At 32.8% G+C, this 18,926-nt stretch overlaps 1 protein-coding gene across 1 annotated transcript in view; it reads left to right on the forward strand.

The window, feature by feature from the left end:
- LOC132547073 (zinc finger protein 77-like) overlaps window positions 1-18,926 on the forward strand; it is a 239,315-nt gene that overhangs the window by 42,996 nt on the left and 177,393 nt on the right. The window lies entirely within an intron of this gene.

An 18,926-nucleotide genomic window follows, 5' to 3' on the forward strand; every position in this document is an offset into this window, starting at 1 on the left:
TGGCATGTTGTACAGAATGTCACATTTATGCTGAGTACATAACGTGTGCAACACATATGCCAATCAAAGTGGGAATAGTTGGTAGGTTTAGGCATGTCACTGCAGCATGGACATGTCAAGTCGAGCCAAGAACAAGGAAAATTTATGATACTTAAATATTTGTGTAATAATTTATGAATTTGATAAATATAAGATCTCACAATTTGTTTCCTTTCATCTGAGGTATTTTTTATTTTACCAGCCTTTGGCAAAGTGAAAAAAAAAAGAAAAAATCATGAGTTTCAGACCTGATATGGAATAGAAACGAATGCTAAATTCTGTTTATCCTGTAACTTAGATGCTTTTTTCAAAACTGAAAATCTGAAAAAACCTTTGAAAAATTAATTGGCGATATTCTTTCTCTTGATACCATGAACCTTTGATATCAAATGGACATATTTCTGCTGCTAATTGAGTTGTAACACAATAATGTGGTTATAACAAAAAATTGTGTAGTTGTTATGTGATTGAAAAAAAAAATTGAATCTTTGATTTACTGGCATAACCTTGCTAAACTGTAAACTTCCTTGTATGACGTATGTAAACTGATTATTATAATATAGCTAGATCTTCTTTCACATCTTGTAGTATAATGATTTATTAACCAATGACAAGTCATTGGCATGAAGACTGTTGCTTAGCTCTATTTAATAATGGTATATTTGTTAACCTTGGTAAGTCATCAAGAATTTCTCTCACCTTGGCTACATTTACAATCCATTAATTTTTCTTCATAGTATGTTAAATCTAATTATAAAATTCAATTATAGGTTTGCTAAAAATTGTCCCTTTGAGTTGAAGGGAATTTCTATTTCTTAATTATCAAGTTGTATGAAAGTACGATGTAGATATTCTACTATTTTAAAGTTAAATGATATTAACTTTGATACCATTGAACCCTATTACAACTACCGGGTATGTATCTTTGCTTAAAGCATATGTACATAATCTATAAAACCTTACAAACCAGACCTAGATAATCTATAAAACCTTACAAACCAGACCTAGATAATCTATAAAATCTTACAAACTGGACCTAGATAATCTATAAAACCTTACAAACCTGACCTAGATAATCTATAAATCTTACTAATCTGACCTAGATAATCTATAAAATCTTACCAACTGGACCTAGATAATCTATAAATCTTACAAACCAGACCTAGATAATCTATAAAACCTTACAAACCTGACCTAGATAATCTATAAAACCTTACAAACCAGACCTAGATAATCTATAAAACCTTACAAACTGGACCTAGATAATCTATAAAACCTTACAAACCTGACCTAGATAATCTATAAAACCTTACAAACCAGACCTAGATAATCTATAAAACCTTACAAACTGGACCTAGATAATCTATAAAACCTTACAAACTGGACCTAGATAATCTATAAAACCTTACAAACCTGACCAAGATAATCTATAAAACCTTACAAACCTGACCAAGATAATCTATAAAACCTTACAAACATGACCTAGATAATCTATAAAACCTTACAAACTGGACCTAGATAATCTATAAAACCTTACAAACTGGACCTAGATAATCTATAAAACCTTACAAACCTGACCAAGATAATCTATAAAACCTTACAAACCTGACCAAGATAATCTATAAAACCTTACAAACATGACCTAGATAATCTATAAAACCTTACAAACCTGACCTAGATAATCTATAAATCTTACAAACCAGACCTAGATAATCTATAAAACCTTACAAACCTGACCAAGATAATCTATAAATCTTACAAACCAGACCTAGATAATCTATAAAACCTTACAAACCAGACCTAGATAATCTATAAAACCTTACAAACCAGACTTAGATAATCTATAAAACCTTACAAACCTGACCTAGATAATCTATAAATCTTACAAACCAGACCTAGATAATCTATAAAACCTTACAAACCAGACCTAGATAATCTATAAATCTTACAAACCAGACCTAGATAATCTATAAAACCTTACAAACCAGACCTAGATAATCTATAAAACCTTACAAACCTGACCAAGATAATCTATAAAACCTTACAAACCAGACCTAGATAATCTATAAAACCTTACAAACCAGACCTAGATAATCTATAAAACCTTACAAACTGGACCTAGATAATCTATAAAACCTTACAAACTGGACCTAGATAATCTATAAAACCTTACAAACTGGACCTAGATAATCTATAAAACCTTACAAACCAGACCTAGATAATCTATAAAACCTTACAAACTGGACCTAGATAATCTATAAAACCTTACAAACCAGACCTAGATAATCTATAAATCTTACAAACCAGACCTAGATAATCTATAAAACCTTACAAACCAGACCTAGATAATCTATAAAACCTTACAAACCAGACCTAGATAATCTATAAAACCTTACAAACCAGACCTAGATAATCTATAAATCTTACAAACCAGACCTAGATAATCTATAAAACCTTACAAACCAGACCTAGATAATCTATAAAACCTTACAAACCAGACCTAGATAATCTATAAATCTTACAAACCAGACCTAGGCAATCTATAAAACCTAGGCTAGATGATCTAATGCAGTCAAACATAACATAGAACATCATCTACATACATACAGATGTGATAACTATACAATACAAACATAACATAGAACATCATCTAAATACATACAGATGTGATAACTATACAATACAAAAATAACATAGAACATCATCTACATACATACAGATGTGATAACTATACAATACAAACATAACATAGAACATCATCTAAATACATACAGATGTGATAACTATACAATACATACAGATGTGATAACTATACAATACATACAGATGTGATAACTATACAATACATACAGATGTGATAACTATACAATACATACAGATGTGATAACTATACAATACATACAGATGTGATAACTATATATTACATACAGATGTGATAACTATATATTACATACAGATGTGATAACTATACAATACATACAGATGTGATAACTATACAATACAAACATAACATAGAACATCATCTACATACATACAGATGTGATAACTAAACAATAAAATTGATTATTAAGTATTTTATCTGATGTTAAATTGATGTCAATGATTGTAGTATTGATGTAAATGAATGTAGGATCAACATTGATAAGTAAGGGAATGATGTCAATAAGTAAAGTACTGATGTTAATAAGTAAAGTACTGATGTCAATAAGTAAAGTACTGATGTCAATAAGTTAAGTGCTGATGTAAATTGGTGAAGTACTGATGTCAAAATGTAAAGGACTGATGTCAATAAGTAAAGTACTGATGTCTATAAGTAAAGTACTGATGTCAATAAGTAAAGTACTGATGTCAATAAGTAAAGTACTGATGTCTATAAGTAAAGTACTGATGTCAATAAGTAAAATACTGATGCCAATAAGTAAAGTACTGATGTTAATAAGTAAAGTACTGATGTCAATAAGTAAAGTACTGATGTCAATAAGTAAAGTACTGATGTCTATAAGTAAAGTACTGATGTCAATAAGTAAAGTACTGATGTCTATAAGTAAAGTACTGATGTCAATAAGTTAAGTACTGATGTAAATAGGTGAAGTACTGATGTCAAAATGTAAAGGACTTATGTCAATAAGTAAAGTACTGATGTCAATAAGTAAAGTACTGATGTAAAGAACTGATGTCAATAAGTAAAGTACTGATGTCTATAAGTAAAGTACTGATGTCAATAAGCTAAGTACTGATGTAAATAGGTGAAGTACTGATGTCAGAATGTAAAGGACTTATGTCAATAAGTAAAGTACTGATGTCAATAAGTAAAGTACTGATGTAAAGAACTGATGTCAATAAGTAAAGTACTGATTTCAATAAGTAAAGTACTGATGTCAATAAGTTAAGTACTGATGTAAATAGGTGAAGTACTGATGTCAAAATGTAAAGTACTGATGTCAATAAGTAAAGTACTGATGTAAAGAACTGATGTCAATAAGTAAAGTACTGATGTAAATAGGTGAAGTACTGATGTCTATAAGTAAAGAACTGATGTCAATAAGTAAAGTACTGATGTCAATAAGTAAAGTACTGATGTCAATAAGTAAAGTACGGATGTCAATAAGTAAAGTACTGATGTCTATAAGTAAAGAACTGTGTCAATAAGTAAAGTACTGATGTCAATAAGTTAAGTACTGATGTAAAGTACTGATGTCTATAAGTAAAGTACTAATGTCTATAAGTAAAGAACTGTGTCAATAAGTAAAGTACTGATGTCAATTAGTATAGAATTGATGTCTATAAGTAAAGAACTGTGTCAATAAGTAAAGTACTGATGTCAATAAGTAAAGTACTGATGTAAAGTACTGATGTCTATAAGTAAAGTACTAATGTCTATAAGTAAAGAACTGTGTCAATAAGTAAAGTACTGATGTCAATAAGTAAAGTACTGATGTCTATAAGTAAAGAACTGTGTCAATAAGTAAAGTACTGATGTCAATAAGTAAAGTACTGATGTAAAGTACTGATGTCTATAAGTAAAGTACTAATGTCTATAAGTAAAGAACTGTGTCAATAAGTAAAGTACTGATGTCAATTAGTATAGAATTGATGTCAATAAGTGAAGGGCAAATTTTAATATGTAAGATGGTAAGACTGATGTCATTTACTATAATATGAATGCCAAGGAATATTTTCATTAGGAAGTTTGAAAATTGATGTTGAATAAGTCAATTTTACAAGTTTTTATGTTGATGTTTTTATTTTAGACAAGTGTTTGGAGTTCGATGTTGACAAAAGAAAATTAAAAAAGAAATTTAAATAAAATCAATCACAACTTTTATGATGTTAATAGTCTCATTAAGTGTAATGACGTAACTTGGTGGAGAGATTTTGATACTACCAACCCATAACATAAATAGCTCATTAATATTTGGCCCAAATGATTTTTTGCAGGTGAGCATTACATTAGTAAGGGTGAGGTGCAGTTTTGATTGACATACGGCTATCGTGGCTGCATGTGCATGTTGAGTACTATGTTTACCCTCCGTCCTACTGCCTGTTTTTATACAATATCGGTGCACCGTTACCTCAGCCTCTGATTGCGAGGTTTTTTGCCCCCAGTAATGATGAGACTCTGCTGCTGAATGCTTGGTTGCTATTTTGGACCCCCTCAGAGTCAGAGAAACAGCTCCTCTGATAGCGAATGATTAATTTACATTGCTGTTACATTTAGCTGTCAAGCGCCTTGAGATGTGCAAGACAACTGCACGGCAACTCATTGTACAGGTTAGATACCATTATAGTCAAAATTTTATCTTACAGATTGCACAGGCAGCTTAACTGGTGGAAAATAAAGATTTCGTCTGATTGTGGTACTGATACCTTCTCTGACATTTTAAATTACAGTACTGATCTAATCTGTGGCCTTTATCAGCGACTTACTGCTGCTCAATGCACTGCTATGATAAATTTAAGGTTTTTTCGGTATTCCAGAAGTTAAGAAAGAGATCGGGATGAAATATTCAAATGAGGAAAAACGACACATGTGTTTTATCAAACAGCAGGAAGAGGAAATAAAGCAGTATGTCAACGTTTATGATGTATTTGTCAGTTGGGCAGTATCGGTGGAGTTTGTTAGGAGCAGAAGACATTGTTACACAATAATCATATTATACTGGTTCAGATGGATAAGTCTGGAGGGGTTCCCGATAGAATCTTGATTCTATGTGGCACAATTACCTTGAGATTGATGGTAATATATATTTCTTCTGCTGGAAACACTTGAAAAATTTGAAATACTATTAACAGCACGTATATTTGCCAGTGTTTTGATTTCGCTTAAATTTTGAATTCCCTCAAATGTCCGAATGGAAATCTTATTAAATGAAAAGAAAAGAATTTTTCATCAATTTGCGGTAATTATTTTCTTTTTCAGCCTATTAAATAGTTCATTGTAAAGTGAATATCATTTTAACATCCTGCAGCCCTTAACAGGGATTCACCTGTTGCATTCTCTGAACTTCAACCTTATTTCCTCATCATGTTATTTTTCTTATTAATTACTTACAAATTAATGAAAATTTGTTTAATTTACAAATCTATAGAAATACTCTATACAAAGCAATACAAACTATTTGTTATTCAATTTTCATTCAGTTCTCACCAGTAGGATTTATTTCTCTCTTTTTGTTGTTATTAGAGGTCTGCCCATCAATTTGATCTTAAACTTCCTCAGATAGTGAGTATAGATTTCCACCAAAGTTATGCGAGATAATTTGAGTTATTTTGTCAATATGATATATAGATATAGATAGATAAATAAAAACATACCGGTATATTATTTCATAGTTTTGAGAATTATCAACTTTCAAAGTCAAGTTCCCATAAGTCAGTTTTATCTTTTTCAAAAACTGATTGCAAATTATTTTTTGAAAATGTACCTATAATATTAAACAATTAAGGGTTCTGTGTAGCTACAGATAAACATGTACAATAACTTGTCTCGCCAGATCATAGCTAGAGTTGTTCAGTGAAAAATATTTTTTCTTCTACATTAGCCTATAGATATACTGATTTCTTTTAAGTCATAGGGCACAAAGCTACTGATGCAATAAGTGATAATGCAGTGCTTTGATGCAAACACTTTGAATAATAACTCATAAGTGAATTCCTTTTAACATCTTTAAGCATAGATAGTTTCCATGTCAGTGAATGTCTTCTTTATGTACATAGGGTTACATATACATTTTCTATGAGATGTAGAGCTTGAAGGAAAAAGGTAACTTTTTAAAAAAGGACAATAGATAACTAAAACGACCCCTTAAGTTGTAGGTAGATCATCAGTTTTGAATAAAACTGTAAATTGTATTAGTTCTCAGGATAACCCCTATTTCACCTGAGCATCTTCATTGGATGAGAAGGTTTGTAATGAAGGCTTAAATAGAACAGGTGTGAAAAATTATAAATAGGGAGTCTTAAACTATAAATATCTGACACACAGTACTCTATAGAATTTGACAAAAGATGATGTAGCTATGTAGTCAGGGAAGATAATATGCTATATAGTGCATTTGAAACACTTTGATAAATCTTTCTCTTTCACCCCTCCTTAGTGACTATGTACAAGGTTGATTTTAGTAGAGATGTTCAATTTGGTAACTTTGTGCAAGGTTGATTATAGTTGAGGAGTTGAATTTTGTGACTGTGTACAAAGTTGATTTTAGTAGAGATGTTCAATTTGGTAACAGTGCACAAGGTTGATTTTTGTAGAGGTGTTGAATTTGATGACTGTACAAGTTGATTTTAGTAGAGATGTTCAATTTGGTAACAGTGCACAAGGTTGATTTTTGTAGAGGTGTTGAATTTGATGACTGTACAAGTTGATTTTAGTGAAGATGTTCAATTTGGTAACTGTGCACAAGGTTGAGTTTAGAAGAGATGTTCAATTTGGTAACTTCGTGCAAGGTTGAATATAGTTGAGGAGTTAAATTTTGTGACTGTGTACAAAGTTGATTTTAGTAGAGATGTTCAAATTCGTGACTGTGTAGAATGTTGTTTGTAGTAGAGATGTTCAATTTGGTGACTGTGTGTAATGTTAGTTTAAGCAGAGATGTTGATGTTTGTAACTCGGTGCAATGTTGATTTTAGCAGAAATGTTGATGTTGGTAACCAGAGATCCTATGGGTTTTTAAATCAAATGATCAAATAAAGGAGAAGGACCTAAAAAAAAAGAGAAAAAAAATCTCTGACTGATCAAACAGATGTTCTCTTGTGTATCAATAGACTATGAAAGGGAGGTAACTTCAGTAGACATCTTGTCATACTGGCCAAAGCTATGAATCAATATACAGATACGTAACTTGATTGCAGATTCTGTTGAGATATACATCTCCTCATCTCCTGTTGGAATGATGAACATTTAAGTGAGGAATTTATTTCATAAGATGTTTTGTGCATGTATTTCTGAGGCATTCCTCCCTGTGATGATGAGTGGTGATCATTGGAGGATCTGTTTCTTTAAAATACTTTCTCCTTTGTTGAATATCTTAGCAACATTTCCCATCTTTTATATATATATAAGTAACAATTCTTATTATGTCTATATTAGTAACAAGTCTTTTATGTCTGTGTTAGTAACAATTATCTTTTGTCTATATTAGTAACAATTCTTTTTGTCTATACAAGTAACAATCCTTTTCTCTATACTAGTAACAATTCTTTCATGTCTATATTAGTTACAATTCTTTTTGTCTATATTAGTAACAATTCTTTTATGTCTACATTAGTAACAATTTTTATATCTATATTAGTAACAATACTTTTATGTCTATATTAGTAACAATTCTTTTATGTCTACATTAGTAACAATTTTTATATCTATATTAGTAACAATACTTTTATGTCTATATTAGTAACAATTCTTTTTGTCTATATTAGTAACAATTTTTTTATGTCTATAGTAGTTACAATTCTGTTTTGTGTATATTAGTTACAATTCTTTTTGTCTATATTAGTTACAATTCTTTTTGTCTATACAAGTAACAATTTTGTTATGTCTATATTAGTGACATTTCTCTTTTGTTTATATTGGTAACAATTCTTTTTTTTTCTCTTTATAATTAACAATTCCTTTTGTCTATATTAGTAACAAGTCTTTTATGTCTATATTTGTAAGAAAATGAGAAATTTTGCAAGTTCTTTAAAATCATACTCCTCCTGTTGGAATGATTGGATTTATGTTATATATGGTAGGTCTCAGCCCCCTGGGGCTGGAGGGGGCCAAGGGACAATAGAGCAATTTCTTTGAAACCCTATTCCTCATGTAGGAGTGATTGGAGATTTCTCAAAGTTGGGTTGTATCATGTTTGAATGAATTGGCTTCAGTTTTGTATACATGATGGGTCTAGACCCCCTCAGGCAAAAGGAAAGGGGCTCAACAAGAGGACTGTTCTATATCTTTAAAATTGTTGAGATCCCCACCCCATAACCACATATTGCATTGCTAGGCATCAAGAGATAAACACAATCATGATGTACGAATTGGCCCTGGGGTCTGGCCCCATCACCAGGGACTTAGTTTCCTTGTTATATCTTTGAAGCTGTTGAGGTCTCCACCCCATAACTGTATCAATGCTGGGCATCAAGAGATAAACACAATGACCTTAGGGTCTTGCCCAACTCTTAGGGACTCAGTGTCTTGGTAATAATTTTGAAACAGTTGAGATGGCATCATGAGATAAACTTATCCATTATGTAAGAATTGACTCTTGGGTATGGCGCACCTCTAGGGACATTATTTGTGGGTCATTGTTTCGACATGATTGAGATACCAACCAGATAATCATATAGACTCTTAGTGAGCACCAAAATAATGTCATGATATATGAATTTACTCATTAGTCTTGACCCATCAAAGAGGTGACTGAGCTTTACTTTTGAAATATTTGAAATACTCAATTTATAGTCATGCACACCTTATCTGGGCTTTAAGATCCAGGTGAGTGATAAAGGCCCCATGGGCGTCTTGATTTCAAATTTCATAAGTAGAGTTTGATTTTGGGACTGATCAGAAAAACAAAATGACAAGTCATCTTAGATTTGGCAGTAAGATATTGGCACTATTTCTTTGAGGATTTTTCTAATTTCATATAAAGAAGAACAAAAACAAAGGTACGAACAGACAAGAAGGGAAACATTTCAACTTTTAAAGAAATAGATCAAGTCACTTTGTTTTTGCCACATATACTCTGATTTCTAAAATACTTTTACCTGAATTCTTTTTTTGAAATGCTGACTTAAGTGGGGTTTGTGAAGCAAGATATAGGATTATGACTAAAAGAACCTTTCAGCCTTGTGAAGGTGAAACAGGGGGATCTCAACTGGAGGGGGAAGATTATTAAGTTGTCACACATAGACTAGAACTTTCACTTACCCGCCGTGCAAGACGAAATATATTGTATGTAAACGAAAATACATGGATGGTGTATGAATATTGCCGCAGATTCTTCCTGCATTGTGATTCAATCTTGCACAAAAAATAGTTCTAGTGTACATGCCAATATAACGTCAAATAAAAGGATATTCTTAATATGATTTTAGTAATAAGTTGTAGATTAAAATGAGTTAAAGATTTGAGGATAACTCCAGATTTCAGTTGCAGATGAACTAATATTTGTGTGTGACCTAACAGAATTAGTTCCACTTCCGGGTCATGTCTGTGACATTGCTTGAATTGTTTTCAGGACGTGCAAAGTGCACGTGTAGCTTCTCTAAACTCAAGGGTGAGACAAGGAAATATCACACAGGTAAAATGCGTGGATCAACCTATCCAGGGTAAGAGAAGGGAAAGTCTGATATTCTTGTTTCGCTCATTCAGACTCGAATCTCAAAGTATTTAAATGCTCAGACAACAAGGGTCTGGTTAAGTGAGGTTACAGACCTCAGAGTGTCTCTCAGTAGTATTAAAGGCTAACTCTTGAGGTGTTCCAAAGCAAGTCATCGTGAAATAAAAATGTGGGTTATTTGAAAGCCTCATGGGTCAAACAAGTTAGTTACTCTGGCTAGTTTAGAAAATTGTTGGTTGACTTGGGGATATCAGGTGAGTTAGCAATATTTCAGGGCAAGTTCTTATGTTCCTGTTTATAATCTATGGTGGTTGATTCTAATCATTCATTCTACCTACCTGATAATTTTAGGCTTTGAAATTGTTTTTGGTAATGATAATGTAAATGTTCACCTGTAGATTCCAAAATTGTTAAGACAATAGGTTTAACAAAGAAGTACTGGTAAAACAGGTTTGCTGCAGGTACCATATTTTGAATATGTGATAGGCAGTTACTGAGTCTTTTACCTTTTTTCTATTGATTACTTTCTAGAAAAAGTTTTGTGGGGGAAAACACAATAATTAATTGCTAAAGACATAACATTTTTATTTGTTTTAAATTGTCTGTGGTAAAGTAATTGCATAATCAGAAGCTGAAAATAGATCATAGCAGATGGACTAAGATTCTTGATTTATGACACGTCAATGTATTGAAGGAATTTACTAGCTCTAAAATGCTTGCCTATTTTGTTTTCAAGTATCCCTTGTTGGTACTTGGATTACTAGAAAAGAACAAATTATTAATAAAGAGTTTTACACATAATTTTAAAAGTTAAAAAAACTCATTCTAGAAATGTCAGAGTATTCTTCAGAGACAGTAGATTTCTGAAAAACATATTGATTGTCCCTGTAGGAAATATTACACCTGAATATTTGATTTTCATTCTCTTCCGCTTTAGCTTTTTAAATGTTCAGGTTAAATATGCACTTGGCAACCTACAAGATGCATGGCACTTATTTCTTTTTTCAAAAACACTAACAATACCTCGACCAATATGGATGAGTGACCCAGGGAATGACCCTTGTCTGATTAGCCCATGACACATGCCGTTTTGTCAGTCAGGTGCTTGACTGCGTTTACAGGTTGCTATAACTTATTTAATTATCTCGCTGCATTTTATTTTTGACAGTCATCGATGTTTGTCATTTTTTCATTGTTGTTTAACTTTCTGTTAGCCCAATATTTCTGTTAGCCAGGCTGCTTGTCAGCTTTAAGTTTCAACTTGTCACTGTGAATTGTTGGTCACTGTGCATATTACAACAACATGTTGTCTCTCTATTCCTGAAATACTGAAGTTCAAAGGGATTTTTTTACGGATTTCAACTTGTATTGCTAATGAATTATTTTCTCGTCACTGAAAGTTCAAATTTTGAAGATCAAATTTCATACATGGAAGCAGTTAATTGACAAGCTACAGGTTTACCAAGGCAACTTAATATGCGTAATTAATAATTGCAATGAAATTGCTCCCCTTGTTTCACTGAGCAAATACTCCAAGTAATAAGAGTATCTGTAGTGATAAGGCTCAGGTCACTTCCATTCAGGAGGTGAAGATCACTTAGCCAGTGAGAATATCAAATTTACATTATAAAACAATGGTTTTGCAACAAGTTCTTTTATTGGATAAATTTTATGATCTATTCCTGAATAAACTCATGAATTGCCATGGTGACATGAATATCATTCTGCCACTAGCCCAAATAATGCAACCATCTTCCCTGTTGAGGCAGACAATTGACCTCAACTTTGTAGAAATTGATGATGATAATACCACATGCTCAAATATATCATTGAAATGTAAGGTAGAGAATATGATGATGGAAATCTTCATGACATATCTAAATTCACTTTCATCCACTTTGAAGTGAGTTTGTCATTAATCTCAGAAAGTTAAGAAATATGATAAAAGTTACTGTAGGTTATATTCTGAAACCAGGGATCAACTCATTATGAATTAATGAAATTATATGTCACATGGTATTTACTCTTGCCTTTACTGGATATAGTTGTGATAATGCACAAAAAGCTTTACGTACACATTGTGCACACATCATGTATATGTCGTCCACACATGCATATATTATCCGCATATTGACTGCACACATGTACAATACAGTATCTATCGCACAACTCAGCAATAGGGTCTCACATTTTGTGCTCTATGGTAGAAATGAATGACTAATATTATATTACAGGTTCTGAATAAATAGTGAGCATAGCATATTAAATGTGGGTTGGTGATTATAAAAGTAATTTTTACTCGTTTAAATAATGCCATGAGACTATGACCTTGAGAAGAAAACGTAATGTGAACATTTGCCATGAGACTGTGACCTTGAGAAGAAAACATATTCTGAACATGGCCATGAGACTATGACCTTGAAAAAAAAATATAATGAGAACGTTGCCATGAGACTGTGACCTTGAGAAGAAAACGTAATGTGAACATTTGCCATGAGACTGTGACCTTGAGAAGAAAATATAATGTGAACATTGCCATGAAACTGTGACCTTGAGAAGAAAATCAAATGTGAACATTGCCATGAGACTGTGACCTTGAGAAGAAAATCAAATGTGAACATTGCCATGAGATTATGACCTTGAGAAGAAAATCACATGTGAGCATTGCCATGAGACTGTGACCTTGAGAAGAAAATATAATGTGAACATTGCCATGAAACTGTGACCTTGAGAAGAAAATCAAATGTGAACATTGCCATGAGACTGTGACCTTGAGAAGAAAATCAAATGTGAACATTGCCATGAGACTATGACCTTGAGAAGAAAATCACATGTGAGCATTGCCATGAGACTGTGACCTTGAGAAGAAAATATAATGTGAACATTGCCATGAAACTGTGACCTTGAGAAGAAAATCAAATGTGAACATTGCCATGAGACTGTGACCTTGAGAAGAAAATCAAATGTGAACATTGCCATGAGACTATGACCTTGAGAAGAAAATAAAAAGTGAGCATTGCCATGAGACTGTGACCTTGAGAAGAAAATATAATGTGAACATTGCCATGAAACTGTGACCTTGAGAAGAAAATCAAATGTGAACATTGCCATGAGACTGTGACCTTGAGAAGAAAATCAAATGTGAACATTGCCATGAGACTATGACATTGAGAAGAAAATCACATGTGAGCATTGCCATGAGACTGTGACCTTGAGAAGAAAATATAATGTGAACATTGCCATGAGACTGTGACCTTGAGAAGAAAATCAAATGTGAACATTGCCATGAGACTATGACCTTGAGAAGAAAATCACATGTGAACATTGCCATGAGACTGTGACCTTGAGAAGAAAATCAAATGTGAACATTGCCATGAGACTATGACCTTGAGAAGAAAATCAAATGTGAACATTGCCATGAAACAAGAACCTTGAGCAGAAAAGATGTGAACATATTGTCATGAGACTATACCTTTAGCAGAAAATATAATGTAAGAAATGCCTTGATACAATGACCTTGAGCAAAAGAATAGCAACAACTATGCCTCAAAATTAGATGCTCTTTAACATGAAGATCATAGCAGTTGTGCCTTTAATTTTGACATAAACTTTAACGACACCTGTATCACAAGACCTTGAAAATAAAAGTTATGACTATTTAATTCTAGAATTTGACCTTGAACAGGAAAATTATGTCTAACGTGCTTCAAGTCAGATTTAGAACAATGATTATGGGTAAGTGTGTTCTAAGACCTCTATGACTCCAGAAATTGAAAATCATGACAAATGTGGTTAAAGTCATGACAATGTTCAATGTGTCATGTGAAAGTCATTACCATGAATTGGAACTTATGTCAATAATTCTACAATGTTCAGCAGGAAAATAGTGATAATTAAGCAAGCAAGCATAACATCTGGTTATTTTTATCTAAAAGATAAACTAATGATAGAAATCATGCCATAAAATTGACCTTGAGCTGATGTTTGTTTAAATTTCCTTTTACTGGTTTAAGCATGTGGATAATAGGTTCTAATGGTCACCTTTGTATTTTTCCCTTAATACTGAAGATTGATTCAGTCGAAGCACTGAGGGGATTGAAATAAATGAAAATGAACTAGATGGCTGTTTAACTGTAGACTTGCATAAGATACTACAAAAGACATTTTATTTCAGTAATATATCATTGCTGGCCAAACGTTGACACAAATCTCACCAGTAATGTATCACTATAGAACTCTGAATTTCACATAAAGCTGTGTGCCATTCCTTTTGGTGTAGTTGTTGAGTAGAACACAAGATGCATATGTTATGATCAATCCCTACTTGACTGTGAAGAGGGAAACCAGTGGTACTTTGTCACGGTTGAGTGATTTTGAGCAGTTTTCAGATGACCTGGCAGACCTTTGTCATCTTTTATTGTCCCATTCAAGTGAAAGCTTCACCAGCCATAGGCAAATCAGAAGCAGATCAAGGGGGATGTGAACTGAAATTTGTGAGCAATTTCCAAAATGGTTGGCGTTGAATGATTGGTTGTTGAGCGGGGTTACCGGTAGAATTATAGCCTCACTTTGAGCGATGGGATGTGGCACATCTCCGGTGGTGAGATTCACCCTGTGGCTGTTTCTCACTTAATATGTCGACTGATGCTATTGGACGGAATAACACCTATTGTTACGCGCTCGCTGAAACATTGCACATTATACAATCACCTTGGGGATATATTACCGCATTGTATCACATCCTAAATCTAGCAAATCAATCTGTTCTCAATGTATGATGACAATGTCATGGTTCACGGATTACAATTAAATCATTTCCTTTGTTTGAATGACTTTGGATATAATAAATTTTATTTTCTTAAAAAAAGCATCTTTCATTAAAAAAAAAACAACTGAGGTGTGGTGCCTAGATTATTTTTGTTTATAGAATACAGACTCAACATTTTCTCCATAAACACTGGATATACTATATGTAAGTACTATATGTTCGCGATGCTTTTCAAAATGAGAAAATGTGTCTTCGTATTTATGTTTATGGGATACATACTTTCCATGTCTGGTGACTGGGAAATATTCTTCTATACTTTACTCCATAGCTTCTAACTTCAGGACATATAATACTATTCTATCTGTATTGATTGAATTTAGAAGAATTTTTATGTAATTATAACTATATCTATTGATTTTAGGGAAAATATATATATAATTATCTCATTATCATGTAACTTGATAGAATACATAATTCTATCCATAACTGGTATCTTTAGTAAATAATCTCTCAATACTTTCCATATCCCTTAATTTCATTGAAATAAAGTACTCTTGGAGTCACACGTTTATCTCTCTATGATATCTAGTGTCATTGGGAGTCACACATTTATCTCTCTGTGATATCTAGTGTCATTGGGAGTCACACTTTTATCTCTCTGTGATATCTAGTGTCATTTGGAGTCACACTTTTATCTCTGCTTGATATCTAGTGTCATTTAGAGTCACACATTTATCTCTCTATGATATCTAGTGTCATTGGGAGTCACACATTTATCTCTCTGTGATATCTAGTGTCATTGAGAGTCACACTTTTATCTCTCTGTGATATCTAGTGTTATTGGGAGTCACACTTTTATCTCTGCTTGATATCTAGTGTCATTGAGAGTCACACTTTTATCTCTCTGTGATATCTAGTGTCATTGAGAGTAACACGTTTATCTCTCTGTGATATCTAGTGTCATTGGGAGTCACACTTTTATCTCTCTTTGATATCTAGTGTCATTGGGAGTCACACATTTATCTCTCTGTGATATCTAGTGTCATTGGGAGTCACACTTTTATCTCTCTATGATATCTAGTGTCATTGGGAGTCACACATTTATCTCTCTGTGATATCTAGTGTTATTTAGAGTCACACTTTTATCTCTCTGTGATATCTAGTGTCATTGGGAGTCACACTTTTATCTCTCTGTGATATCTAGTGTCATCGTAGTCACACTTTTATCTCTCCTTGATATCTAGTGTCATTGGGAGTCACACTTTTATCTCTCCTTGATATCTAGTGTCATTGGGAGTCACACTTTTATCTCTCCTTGATATCTAGTGTCATTGGGAGTCACACGTTTATCTCTCTATGATATCTAGTGTCATTGGGAGTCACACGTTTATCTCTCTGTGATATCTAGTGTCATTGGGAGTTATTTGTTTATTTCTCTGTGATATATAGTGTCATTGGGAGTCACACTTTTATCTCTCTGTGATATCTAGTGTCATTGGGAGTCACACTTTTATCTCTCTGTGATATCGAGTGTCATTGGGAGTCACAATTTTATCTCTATATGATATCTAGTGTTATTGGGAGTCACACTTTTATCTCTCTGTGATATCTAGTGTCATTGAGAGTCACACTTTTATCTCTCTGTGATATCTAGTGTCATTGGGAGTCACACGTTTATCTCTCTGTGATATCTAGTGTCATTGGGAGTCACAATTTTATCTCTTCTTAATATCTAGTATTTTCTATTATTGCAAATATATATATATCATGTGCATCACCTTATGACAGCTTGGTTTCACTGAAATTTGCTCTTAAAGAGGCTAATCAATAATTGTAAAAAAAGAAATCCTGTTATCAGCAGCCTGTATATGTAAATTTTTGCGTCACAAAATGCTGTTGCCTGTAAACAAAAAATGGCTTCCCACCTGAAACAGATAACCAGGATATTACTGACTGTGTCATTTCTGTCGTTGTTTTTTCTGCCCGCCATCATGTGTTTGTGTTTACAAAATGAACTGCCTCGTTTTCAAACTATCGCGTGGCATTATCAGTGCTAAATTTCAGAGGAGTTTTCTGAATTATATAAGTGGTCAAGCTGGAAATTGACTGTGATTATTGGGATGGCATAAAACGTAACTGGAAGTACATAAAACACGCAGTCATTAATAAAATTGATGTGTTTATAGTGATGTCCCTTTAAGAGCTGTATCCTATAGTTTTTCAAGTGACAGTCAAAGGCACCACTGTATCAAGGAGATAGAGGCTTTAATCAGGGAGAGATTTAGTATTAAGTAACAACTGTAAAACACAACACTTTAAATTGATACCCTTGTTATGTGTATCTTTCAAGTTAACCACTAATACAAAGGGCTTTTGACATGTTTTATCCATACCATTGATATGTAAATGTTGATGCATCACTGTAAGAGCTACCATAGTTTTACTAGGACTATTTTTATTTTTTGTAATAAAAGAACTGGTATAAATATCACCATGTCAAAAGTTATGATACATTGATGTGTTATTTTTGAAGACATTCCATTTTCCTATTCATGTCATATAAAGTACAATATTTACTTGTTTATTTGACCTAGATAAGATTCTTTAAATTTTGATATAGATGTAAGAAATTGTGACCTCTTGTTTCACACTTCAGTGTGACTGAGCGAAATAAAATCTCTGATATGTTATGGTAGTATAACTAAATCAAAATTCCAAGTCTGTTATAATTTTCTAAATACTGTAAGTCACTGCAACTTCCCAAAGCTGTATACTGCCTAACACATACAATACCTGTAATTTGTGTAAGAGTTATCTCCTCCTCTCTTTGTTTTATCAAGAGCCCGGTAGGTCTGTTTCATTTCTGTCTTTTCTTGTTCATCTCATAAAGATATTTTGCAACTTGTATAATTTTTTGAGAAAGATAATTCAAATCTTATCTTTACATTTGGATATTATGTTCTTTTACATTTCTACGAAGATTTTACGATTGTTTTGTGTCAGAAGCAAACAGTGCATGTACAGAAAGTTGCATGACATTAAAGTAATAGTTGTGTTAATCTTTCTTTTTCATCAATGAGTTTGTGGTACTGTGAGGGTTTATTATTGGTGTTTCCTATCTTAATGGGAGGAGCATATATTTAGGGATAGTTTTACTTACCTATCAGTCATTTTGTAATGTACTTCTATTCAATGTTTAAGGGGTTGCATGTACTCTTAACGAAAACCTGTATGTTACTTACTGGCTCTCTGTATTCAGTATATCTTTTAAACACTGCAGCTTTATTTTTGCAGTTTTTAATTTCAACGAAACTGAAGGTTTGGATGTGAGGAAAGTTTACTGTCAGAGTCGGAAACATATATATATATTTTTGTTCGTATAGATCTTCAGTTTTTTTTACTTGACTTGAAACTGCTAAAAATTACTGGAAAGCATTTGATAAAAATATCCTAGATATTATTGGAAGTGGATAAGCATCATTAGCACAATCCCAACCAATAGAGACAAATGTAGAATACCAATTGATAAGATGATATGAATAAACAGTGAGAACTAAAACAACTTTTACTGTTTAGATGATTGTATATATCTATGTTCACTGTCTGTGGCCATTTGTGTTTCATGGGAACCTAGGAACAGTCGGGTGGTATTGTCCTTCACAAGCAATTTCCAGGTATATCTCTGGATGGCATGTGATAGACCTCCTGTATATTGTACAATGAGGTAGCCACCAGTTACTACAAGGAGACACTGTCTCAAAAGACCCTGGCTGTTCACAGGATGATGAACC

This window comes from Ylistrum balloti, unplaced genomic scaffold, assembly GCF_031769215.1.
Source record: "Ylistrum balloti isolate Yb309-2 unplaced genomic scaffold, AGI_CSIRO_Ybal_v1 Utg369932, whole genome shotgun sequence".
In the NCBI taxonomy this organism is placed as follows: domain Eukaryota; kingdom Metazoa; phylum Mollusca; class Bivalvia; order Pectinida; family Pectinidae; genus Ylistrum; species Ylistrum balloti.